The following is a 12,059-nucleotide window of genomic DNA, read 5'->3' as shown; positions in this document are numbered from 1 at the left end:
CCCACATTTGCGCGAAGAAGATGGTACAGCATTTATCCAGAGTATGGAAGAATGAGCACATAAAAAAGAATGCAGAAAGGCTAGTGCAGAATTGTATTACGTGCCTGCAACACAATGTAGGGAAGGGAACCGTGACTCCAGCAGGTAGTTTTGGCCCACCCTCTATGCCGTTTGAGGTGGTCCATTTTGATTTCATAGAAATGGAAAGGTGCCAGAACTACAAGTACGTGTTAGTGGTAATCTGTGCATTCAGCAAGTGGGTGGAGGCATATCCTTTAAAAGACTGTACTGCCATGTCCACAGCAAAAGTAATGCTAAAGGAGTATTTCTCCCGGTTTGGGTTGCCCCGTGTCCTGTGGTCAGACAATGGCCCCCACTTTGTGGGCGTATTAGTGCTACAGATCTGTGCAAGTCTGCAAATAGAGAAGCGATTCCACAGTTCTAGGCATCCCAGTTCTGCCGGGCTTGTGGAGAGACACAACGGAATCTTGAAGTCAAAGATAGAAAAAATTTGCGCTGGGGTTGAGTTGGGTGGATGCATTACCCCTAATGCTCCCCCTATGAGATTATAATGGGGAGACCAGCAAATGTATGGTGCGCACCGCAGCCCAAAAGATTATGTGAGGTCGAACATCCTATGTTAAGCACTTATTGTGGACTTTTAATACAAAAGTTGCGTTTGATTCATCAGCAGGTGCAGGAGGCATTGCCAATGCGATATACCGGACCGGGGCACTCACTGGAGCCTGGAAGCTGGGTGTTAATCAAAAACCTTGAACGGAAGACAGCATTAGCACCCAGGTGGCGTGGCCCCTTTCAAGTACTTTTGGCAACACGGCCATCCGAGTGGAATGGAAGGCATGGATCCATGCGACACATGCCAAAAGAATCCCATGTGCAGAAGCTATGGCATGTGGCAAAATAATCAAGGGATGGGGGCAGGCATGGCAAATCAACCTGCCATCCCTCAACAGGGCGGTGCCCAAAATTACACGGTGCAGCAGCAGGCTTGCAGCAAGGAGCACAGCAAGTAGTTCAACCACCGAACATGGGGAGTATGCCACAAGGACAACCCAAGCAGGCACCGCCGCAGATGACTCAGGGCAATAATCCCGGAGGGGGAATTAACCCTGAAAATGGAGGAAACCCACAAGTGTACAGTGGACCGAACCTATATATAAAATAGGACAGCTCACGGGAGACCCTGATGTGTTCTATCCTATCAGTGACACCAGACCCTAATAGGGAACCTAGGGTGAATGTCACCATAGGGGGGGAAATAATATTCCTTCCTAGTTGACACGGGTGCAACGCGTTCGTGCATATGAGGAGGCAAATTTTCCTTGTCCGGCGAGGTCATAGATACCTTGAGTTTCACTGGAGCTCAGAGTTTCCTTTACAGATGCACTCCCAGTCTCAGTAGGAGAGCACGAAATGAACGTACCTCTATTGTATTCGCGTCAGACCCCAGTAAATATTCTGGGTCGGGACCTGATGACTAAACTAAAAATGACTATCTTGTTTACCGAGAATGGTATAGTGTGCTCCACCCCAGGAATGCACTACTCAAACGTGTGCGAAATGATCAGAGCATATTCTGGACGTGCAGCCATGAGGGCTATACCACTGGAGCCAGAAGTCTTCGCATATGGAGTGCGAGTGCTTATGGCGGGACTGCTGGGCCTCGCAGACAGAACTATGAGAACACCTGATGAATTTCTATTCAGACCAAGAAAACCCATGCACGAAGAGGAGGGACAAGTATTCCCCCTAATGATACAATGTGCCGCAGTGCGAGGGAGAGTGGTATTGGTTGAAGGATAGGACAATGAAGGCAGACAATGGTGTGCAATCGTTGCCATTGAAGAAGGGCATCGAGTGACTGATGTCACCGATGACCATCTGTTCGAAGAACACCCCGACCTAGAAGAGACAAGGGTGGAAGTGAGTCTCATATTTTGGGTCAAAATGATCAAACGGGAGGTTCCACAGAAAATGATGTTGGCACTAATACGCCAAGAGTACTTAACGACATGGCCCAAGTGCCTGCTGCAGTTTGGACTACAGGGCCCTATGACGTAGGTCTCCTGAAAGGGGCAGGTGAAGTAAAGATTAAGCTGAAGCCAGGAGCTATTTTGCCGCGAGCACGACAATACCCCATGTCCAGAGAAGCAGATGAAGGGATCGCAAAGACCATTTCCGCCATGATGGAACAGGGCATTTTAGTGACGTCACAATCATCTTGCAACACAGTGATTTATCCTGTCAAGAAATCAAAGGGAGGGTCCTGGCGTTTAATCCAGGATTTACGAGCATTAAACGATACAGTCGAAGCGGAGTTCCCTCTAGTCCCTAATCCATCCACAATACTATGCAATATACCAACTGAAGCAAAATATTTCACGGTGGTCGATTTGAAAAATGTGTTTTTCTCGATTCCATTGCACCGTGACTCACAAGACCTGACGTCATTTACTTTCAGACAAATGCGCCTGAAAAGTACGAGGTTGCCACAGGGGTACTGTGAGTCCCTGTCAATCTTCAACAGGGTCCTGCAAATGCAAATCTGTCCAGTTATTGACTATACTGGCTGAGAAGGGATACAAGGTTGACAAGGAAAAGTTGCAGTACTGCCAACAGGAGGTGTTGTACATAGGGCAACGGATCTCACATGAGGGGAAGAAGGTAACCCCAGAAAGGGCTGAAGCTATCATGAACACGGCCAAGCCGCGCACGATAAAACAAATGCAAAGCTTCTTAGGACTGTGCAATTATGTCCGAGCAGAGGCTACCTCCGAGTAGACGCCACGCCAGTGCAGCATGCAGCCTTGTTGGACAGCCTGATAAAAGCACTACAGCTCCCAGTGGGCATAGCGGTCGTGAAATGCGCTGCTGATACCAAGGGAACAGATTTCGTGTCACGCAGAAATCATGAAGCGGACACGGAAGCCAAGCGCATGACATCCAAAACTGAAGCAATCATGGACGTGGAGGTGGCACGTACCCATGAGAGGATGATGGTAGCACGAGCCACACCCGAGGCCTATAGTAACATGGGGCAGACTCAGCTAATGGAATCCAAGGGGAGGCACCTCAGGAGGAGAAGAATTTATGGAAGCGGCGAGGGTGTTCTTTAAACCCCTCTGATGGGCTGTGGAGGCAAGACAGCACTGTTAAACCAGTAATGCCTGTCGTCCTCCTGAAGGTAGCATTAGAACAACTGCACTACCCCATCCACATGACAAAAGAAAATATTGCTGCAACGCTCGCAGAAGACTGGTTCACACCGAATTTAGCGGAGCATGTTGCATTTTTTATGGTGAACTGCATTATCTGCCAGCAATTCACTGCTGGGCTCACATTAAAAGTAGTGAGAGGAATCATTCCCAGGCCAAATGGACCATTCCAGCACTTACATTTCGACTACGTCGACATGATTCAAGTGTGCAACGGGTACAGGTATTTAATTGTGGTGGTATGTCCCTTCTCTAGATGGATAGAAGCAGGCCCCTGTAACACTCCGAAGCTGCCTGTGCTGCTAAGTTCCTGGTGAAGGAAGTGTTCCCTAGATGGGGGGTGTGCGAGGTTATGCGATTGGATAAGGGGGCCCACTTTGTAAATTTAGTGTTCGAACAGATTAGTTCATTGCTTGTTATAAAGCACAAGTTCTCGTCGGCGCATCATCCAGAGGGGAATTGGATATGTGAACGGATCAATGGCTTGCTTAAAGAGAGGATAGCCAAATTGAAGCTTACATTAATAAAGGGATGGTTGCACTGTCTACCACTGGCATTGTATGCTCTTCAGAACCAGCCAGGCTCCGACCATCATCTCACACCGCACAAAATAGTAACTGGTAGAAGGATGAGGACCCCTCTTGCCCCCTGAGACAGAGCTAGATGTGATGCCCAGCCAACTAGAGAGGTACTAGGAGAAGAGATGAAAGCCTATCTGGATTGTTTGCCATCCAGCACCTTTGTCATTTCAAGCCAACTGCAGCTACGGTGAAAAGGGGGTGGCGCAGGACAAAACGCAGCAGGAAGTGCTGAAGCAGACACCGAACAAGGTGTACATGTGTTCCTTGTCTTCCCTGGTGACAGCGTTTTGGTGAAGACCTTCACCAGAACAAAGTGGGACAACCACGGTGTAATGGCCCGTTCATTGTAGAGGACTGCACCCCCTCCGCCGTCAAGCTCCAGGGCAGAAGGGCATGGATCTTCCGAAATGACATCAAACCCTACGTAGGAGAGAGCCCTCCTGCTACATCTAACCACAAAGAAGCAACAGACAACAGGGAAGAACCTCAGCACATGCAGACAAGATCCATGGCGAGGAAGGAGGACGGATGAGCAGAAAACCAAGACAAAGAACCCGAATGCAAGTGTGGCATATAACTGGACAGGTTCCCCAAGCAAAGGGGGGATAAGGACATAACGAACACTCTGTACATCCCAGTTGCAGGGTAAAGGGAAGCACAATCAAAGCCACAACAACATTGATAAAATGAACTGTTGAAAGCACGAAATGCCCAGAGCGATACAAGAATCAAGACTCTGATGGACTGTAACCAAGACCTTGCCTAAGAATGCAATGCAGTATCCTGAAGCAACCAGTATCGGGATTTTAATCACACAATGCATGGTATATTCCAGCAGAAATCTCAAGTGGGATGTGCTAACCTACTTTCAACTCGTGGTGTTATCATAACCGTCGCTCATAGGGAGAGGAGCCAGTGTCACAGACTTTATTCGAGATCCTGCAAACAAGAAGGTAATCTGGCAACTGCTGACTGTCATAACGGAAGCCTTCATCAAACTGCCCGAACACAGCGAAGAGGACACTAATGCTCCCACCTCAAGTGATCATTGATGAACTTACATATATCCTATTTTTCTGCATCATAGAGGAATGCCCAGGACTCGTCGGGAGAACCACAGATACCCTAACCTTTATCAGAGACCCAAGAAATGATGACTTTCTCAACCAAGTAAGGTACAAATTTAACTACGTGGTTGCAATCCACGTGGCAGGAAAGTGTAAAAACTGTGCAAATCAAAAGAAAAGCTTGTGATCCGGACACAACCAAACAGGGCAAATGTCCCCATCACCCGAGGACACCCGGCTGGTGCACAATGTCCTGTTTATATTAGTCACAGACTATCCGGAAATGGTGGGGAGGCCTGCAGATGTTCATGTCATCACCTTTCTTAGAGATCCGGCCAATGTCCAACACATGGGCACACTCCTCCAAGGCATAATGCTCCAGGTGGAGCTGTCCAACTTCCAGTGAGAATTCCTAAGGAGATTCCAGTGAGACCTTTCGCCGAGGGACAGATCGAGGAGACAAAAACTGTTAACACAGCAAAAAGGCCTGTGATCTAGAGACTAGAAAACAAGAGCAAATGTCGTTGACACCAGAAGACAGCAGATACGTATTCCCGGGTCTTCTTCCACCTCATTGAAAACTTTCCAGAATTAGTGGGTAGACCCAGCAATGTTGACATACCCCCATTCCTCAGTGATCCAGCAAAAAAACGCGCAACTGATCCGGCTCCTGAGGGCTATTGCAGCGCAACTAAGAAGCAATTATGGACATCCACTTCTGAGGAGAGCCTTAGAAGGAGGAAATCCAAAAAAGAACTTTGTCGTGATCATTTCACTGTGGAGCAGATAGAGAAGAGAGACACTGTTCTTCAACTTGTCGCTGAGAGACCGAACGAAAGGAGCAGACACAAGAACTTCGCCATCGTATTTTTCCCTGCTCTGCATCCTTCTAATTTTTTTCCTATTTTTTCATATGTTGACTTCTGCTTTTATTTTTTTTCCTGCTGGTACATCCTATTTTTGAGTAGTTTTCTATTTTTCCATATTTTTATTTTTTGTTCCTATTTTTACAACTTTATTTTTGTACGATTAGCTCATCCTTTCCTATTTTAGCCACATGTTCAGTTTATTTCTTAATTTTTACTTTTCATGTTGCTTTTGTTTTTATTTTTACTTTTATTTTTGCAACATTTCATTTTGTAGCAGTTCCACCGTTTTATTTTTTCACATTTGAACTGTTTCCAGCACGTCCTCAGGACCAAAGCAAATTCGAGGTGTGTACTGGGACCTCACCTAGTATCGATATGCTTAGATGGACATGATGTACCAGAGTTGATAGCCTAACCTTTTTCCATAGTCTAGCGAACAGAACCGTGCTACATACCCAGAGACTGCCATCATCATCACCCACAAGAGTGGGACACAAAGTACTCGACACTTCAGTAGTAATAAACTTTAGAACTGTGAGACCAGAGCAAAAGAATGAATAAATAACTGACTATGAACTCATTCGAAATGGGGGCCCAGAACAGTAACCTGGTTTTACCCCCAATAGAAGGGCGCCCCAGCTTTCCTGGAAGAAAATACTGCAAACTTTCACTCAGAACGATTATGTGCATATGTACTGTGATCATAATTGGTTTTCTATTATTAACAATCAAAACTGCTTTCCTTATTGGTGCACAAAGTGTCCCCCTATCAGTACACCCACCAGATAATGAACATCTGGGGCCTACAAAAGCACCCCGACTCTACATAGTGATTCCAGTTCCAAGAAAAGCTAATGGTGAAGCAAATGATGGAAAATTGAATATAATTAGCAGTGATACATATACACACACGAGGTGATAAATGAGAGAAAAGGCTGGAGACAGGGTCAGCACGGTATGAATGATAATGTAGCACTGGTCACGGCACGCACCCACACTCAGAATGCACACAAACAAGGGCAAGTGTCAATGGCTACAAGGCCTCCAACAAAGGCAGCAGAAAAGGACAGACTGCCTGCCGAACGTTCAATTCCAGAGAATAGTGGAGATAACCAAGTAAAGCCAAGTGAAATGCCAAAGAAGGAGGGAATAGCAAGATCCCTCAAAAGAAAAAAAAGTGGCCACAAAAGAACTCCCAGAGAAGACCCACAAGCTTATAGAGTTTTTGTTCCCATTTATAGTCCCATTTATAGTCCAAGCAAAGAAACTACATGAGGAGCTGAAAAACAGAACTATAGAAACTATAACTGCAAGCACACCTGCTTCAACTCAAGGAACAAGCCGCAAGGCTACAGCACAGCCACAAGTTGGGAGGTTGATGAACCAATGGTGGTTACGAGAAGTCTATGGCAGACTGCAAAAGGGAAGGAAAGGAAGCACAAATCCCCCTCCTACCACAGTGATGCAGTCAAGGCAGCCTGCTCCATCGAGATACCCGAAGTGGAAAAGCAGCACAGATGCATTCAGAGACGTAGTCATAGCAAACTACAGAAGAACGCTGAGAATCAAGAGAAGCCCTCATAAAGAGAACAATGAACTTAATGACTACCTGGACAGCGCAGCCCATCTCGGAAACAACATATGGTACCAACACATGAAGGAAGTAGGACGAAGGCAGTCAGAAGGAGAATGCTTCGTCTGTGCACTCCTATCATACAGCATGGGAAAGTCCAAGATCTTCATGGCTGTAGAAATTTATGTCCCTACAGCACACTGTATGTCACATGTAGCTATGTGCAACACCAGAGGACAATTTATGGGAAGAGACTCCTCGATATATGCCCAAAGAAAAGGATTACCCGGATGAAGATGGCTACTTCCAGGACATTAAAACAAGAAACCGAGCGCACACCAGAAATCGTGTGATCGGGTACGAGAACCCTGGTGTCAAAGGATCTGGGATAAGATGGGAAATAAACCCAAGACTGAACGTTCAAGGGAAGACTGCAGAAGAGGCTCAAATGTGGAAAAACAGAGGCCAAATGCAGATCTGGAGGTCAGTGGTCTCCCCAGATGGATGGGAGGACGGAGTAGTAATCTGCCGAGCATGGATGGTCCTTGGAGCATTCAAGGAACCAATAGAGAATTCGCAGAGGTTATGCAAACCTCTGTGGCCAAAGCTAGTAAAGTTGCTAAAATGGGTCGAAGATAAAGGGGGACCCCTGCAAATAGTGCCCCTGTAGAGCCGGAAACTATGCTTCAGAAACAATGGCACAAGGAAGATGGGAGAGAATCAAAACTGCTGACAAATCTTTGAAGCTCCAGGAATGACACAAGGAACCGCAGTTATTATGGACCATTACTGGGCGTGTGGATCCAAGGCATACATAAGACTGCCAAAAAACTGGGGAGGCATATGCACACTAGTGAACGTCCACGTTCCCGCACTAGTGATCCCTAAAAATGACCTGAAGTTGGACAGTTTCCCGAAAGCAGATGCTCATCTAAGAAGATGATGATCTGTGGAACTGATATCCAGGATGAAGAGGGAAAATTACTTTTCTCCCAAATCAGAAGAGGCATTCCATGCAATCCCGTACGAACACACGCTGTTCAGCCTCACCTCAACAGTATTCACAACACTGCTCCTGCCCCACATCCAAGTTGGAGTGAATGCTAAATGGTTGCAGATAACCAGATGGGAGTTATTGGAGACCATCAATACCACAATAAAAGGATTCAACGCGATCAAAGAAGAGCTGAGAGCAATCAGACTGGATACCCTCCAGAACAGATATGTGCTTGACATGATCACAGCAATGGAAGGAGGTGTTTGTGCAAAAATCGGAGAATCATGTTGCACATTCGTACCATCACACGATGAAGAAAACAGAACCCTAACAGAGGCTATAAGCATGCTGACAAGCCTAAAAAACCAGACGATCGATGAAAGTGACGAAGTAGACGATGACAGCTGGTTTGGAGACCTATTCTCGTGGGTCCCACAATGGATGGCAGATATATTCAAGCTTCTGGGAGCTCTACTAGCAATGGTGTTGCTAGGATTCTGTGTAATCAAGATAATCATTACACAGTGCCAGAAAACTGCGAAGAAGGCCATAGGGATGAAAATGATTGATGTCGAACCGGGATGGAAGCCCAGAGACCTAACTGATGAAGAAATTGTGAAAGCCAGCAAATTTGCGCCAGAAGGAACAAAGTTCATATACCCTAAGAAACGAAGAAGGTATGAGGGAAAATGGATCTACTGCAGCCCAAACGGACAATGTCAGCTAATGACGTGGAACAAAGACAAACATGTGAAGACAGAAGGGAGTTTGAAGGGAGTGATAAAAATATGGACTCCAAAGGCTCACACATTCACACCATCATGTACCAATGCAGAGGACGATGAGCATGACACTGAAGAAACACAAGAAATGAATGCAAAGGAGATTGCAGAAGTGGTCGATGAACCGACCAGAGGGGGGAGTGTAGAGGAGGTCCCAGACATGGCCTGCACCCCTCCCCCCTCATTTCGAGACACCAGGAACGCAGACGCCAAGGTATGTGACGTATGAAGAGCAAATTAACCCACAAAGAGCTGCAGTAGGACTCTGCCCAGTATACATCAGAAGATCCATACCGGTTGAAGCACCCATAACCAGACAACTCTGGGCAGCACGGTACCCTATCAGACAGCCATACCAGCCGCTGATACGAAATGAGGAGTACCTACACACGGTCCACAAAGAGACCCCAAAAGCCTTAATGGAAGGCCCGTGGAAATGACACAAATGCTTGAACAGATTCGAGAATCAACAAGAGCAGCTATCGAAGATAACACGCTAGTGCGAGTAGCTACGAAATTGAATGGAATAGGCACAGAGAGGAGACAATGTTACACCGCAAGGAAACAGTGTTGCTAGACAAGATGGAAGCAACCGTCCTGTTAAACTGTGTAAATGGCTTGAAACAAGCAAGATGCTAAGAAATCGATATTGCTTGCAATGCTTAGTAGAAGATAGAGCGGCAAACGCCAACCGTATATCTACCTCAATAAGGCACATTATACAAGTGCAACTCGATTTTGTAAAAGCAGAAAAGGTGCCCAGGCAGCCAGAGGCCTGCCAGGCCAAGTTTCGAAACCCAGCCAAAGGCAAGACAAGGAGCGGAATCGAAACTCAACAAAGAGCGGCTCAAGCCTAGAAAATCGAGGTCAACCGGAGAAGAGGAGAGTGTCAGCTCACAAGACTCCAACTTCAGAGCATACCAGCCTGTCTCATGAAGGTCAAGATAAGGGGGGGGGGCATGCAGATGGCTAGGCCGACACAGAATTAAAATGCACTAAAAGCTGGAAACTGAAGCAGATTCATGGTGAACTAACACGTGACCAGCCAGGCGCGAAGAAATACCATCACCTGATGTCATCCAGGACCCGAGGATACCATAACTTTTCCCGATAAGAGACTACAGTTTCGAGGTCATCCTTAGCCAACTAATTGGCAAGTCACCCTAAAACACTGATTGATGGAAGGGAGGAAGGGTGAAACTTGGGACACCAGGCTCAGGGGTGTCTATTCTGCATGCTGCTAATTAAAGTGGAGATTTATGTTTAGGGGTGTAACTTGCCCAATCACAATGGACCATGTAATCTAGGGTCCTCTAGACACTGTAGCCAATGAGACGTCGTACTTGTAGTGACACCAATCACGTTTGATATAGAGGGAATAAGTTACCTTTCCTAACCAATTACATTGCATGATGATTTTTTATAGAAATTAGACATCAGTGATGACGATTTGTGCCTATATAAATTGTTCAAATGAAGTTCGAGGAAGTCGGAGTAAGACCGGTGATCGCACTACAGCCGATTCCCATTTGTTTCCCTGTTTGATGTATGTATCATTAAACGGACTTCCCTTTGCCAAACTACTCAGTCCTCATTATTGAGTCGTGTCTGAGTAAATGAATCCTGCACCCCCTGTCCTCACATGGTGCAGCTATCTCGTCTTACAAGTTCTAGAGGGTGAGTGCTGACCAATGAGCCAGTCAGCGAATTCCTCTCCTCCTGAACAAACCCATAATCAGCTCTGGCATGCTTTATTTCACACAAATCAAATATACGTTAGATATGCAATCATTAATTATCTTTGGACATTACATTTGAAGGAAGACTCACATTAGTAGCCATTATCACAATCATGTGGGCAAAACTAACTTAGTTGTATCTTTTTTCCTTCTCCCTTTCCTTTAAATATTAATGAATTAATTGCATGTAATGTAAATCAATGGATAATGTAGGTGCAAGGTTATATGAATTAGTATTATTTAGTTCTGTTTTATGCCTTACTTTTCACTTTTTATAAAAAATTGTTTTACATTTATGTAAAAGTAAGTAACAGAAGATGTATACATTTTTTAAAGTACTTGCATGCTTATTTTGTAATTTAACGTTGAAAGGTTTGAATTTAAGCCAAAATAACGTATAAATGATATATATATATATTGAGTTTAGTGATTGCCACCACTATGTAAGAGAGCAGGTGCCTTCCTGAGCAGGGTGGATGCCACCCAATGTGAGCTACCAGACGCAAAGTCCGCAACAGCTGTCTGCGTTACCATGCTGCCAGTAGTTTCACTATGTTGGAGAATTCTTTACAAACTAAGGATATCCTGCTAAAAACCAATGAAATTGACTGGCAAAAAACATTGTTAAAGGAACGTTATGGTTAAGTTGCACTAGTAAAAACCTATGCAATTCAATGGACAAACGTTACAGGTAAAACCGAACCTCCCCCGAAATTCGCAAGTTATGGTAGGCTAAATACCTACCGTCTGAACACACTGCATGTTTCCTGACTTCCATCATCTACCATCTACAAGTTTCCATTTATCCGAGATGCAAAGATTTACCTATACTTCTCATCTACCTACACCCCTTCACCCCCACCCCCCACTGATGTAGGTGCTCCTAATAATCCCCATTCCTCCCCCATAGTTTCCTTTTCACCCATACAGGCCAAAGTCTCACTGTTCGTGAAATGGGCACATGCATCCAGGACAAGCCCCAATATGCTGGGCGACTATAGTGGCAATTGGTACCGTACAAATGACTTGCATTTGATGCGTTTAACAGTGTCTACATCTCTAAAAGACACCAAACTCCCATTTTTCAGCATTGAGACCAATAGTGTAGCCTGTGATCTGAAGTGCCAGGTTATTGCATCACGTCTTATTGTACGGTTGGACATTAGCTTAAAAGTTATGCAAACACTACAGCACTAACCTATAATGTGATCTACA

The 12,059-nt window shown here is 45.5% G+C and overlaps 1 protein-coding gene across 1 annotated transcript in view; it reads left to right on the top strand.

Annotated features, from left to right (window-relative positions):
• The window catches only part of DNAH11 (dynein axonemal heavy chain 11), a 4,227,155-nt gene that overhangs the window by 4,214,632 nt on the left and 464 nt on the right, over window positions 1-12,059 (top strand). The gene's annotated exons all lie outside the window — the stretch shown is intronic.

Source organism: Ambystoma mexicanum, chromosome 2q, assembly GCF_040938575.1.
Source record: "Ambystoma mexicanum isolate Mex_15411 chromosome 2q, UKY_AmexF1_1, whole genome shotgun sequence".
NCBI lineage: Eukaryota > Metazoa > Chordata > Amphibia > Caudata > Ambystomatidae > Ambystoma > Ambystoma mexicanum.
Note: the sequence above shows the minus strand (reverse complement) of the source record. Positions and strands in the feature narration are given on the sequence as shown.